A 423-nucleotide genomic window follows, 5' to 3' on the forward strand; every position below is an offset into this window, starting at 1 on the left:
TTTTGGAAACAGCGTGGCCGTCATTTTGGGGTGAAAATGCTTGATAACTGACATGGTTTCTAGCGAGCCGATGCTTTTTTTTATCATATATTATCATCATTTAGGTTTGATTTCTGCCTTTATGTTTTTTTTTTAACAAAACTGCTGATATTGCCATCGCGATAGCAAAAAGCCGAGTTGCTTTCACCCCAAGATGGCTGAAACGCAGGGCGCTGGTGTTGCAATGGAATGTAGTGTGGATCCAATTATTTTACTACTTCATGATCCTTCACCCCTACATCTGCAAGAACCCAAATGGATGATATGGCTTCAAACCTATATTATGTTATATCTTTATAATTTGATATATTTCATTAAAATTGCTGACATACTGACGCAATTGAAACATTGTTTTCCTTCTTTTATCCTATCTCCACTTCAATA

The sequence above is a fragment of the Triplophysa dalaica genome, chromosome 4 (assembly GCF_015846415.1).
Source record: "Triplophysa dalaica isolate WHDGS20190420 chromosome 4, ASM1584641v1, whole genome shotgun sequence".
In the NCBI taxonomy this organism is placed as follows: domain Eukaryota; kingdom Metazoa; phylum Chordata; class Actinopteri; order Cypriniformes; family Nemacheilidae; genus Triplophysa; species Triplophysa dalaica.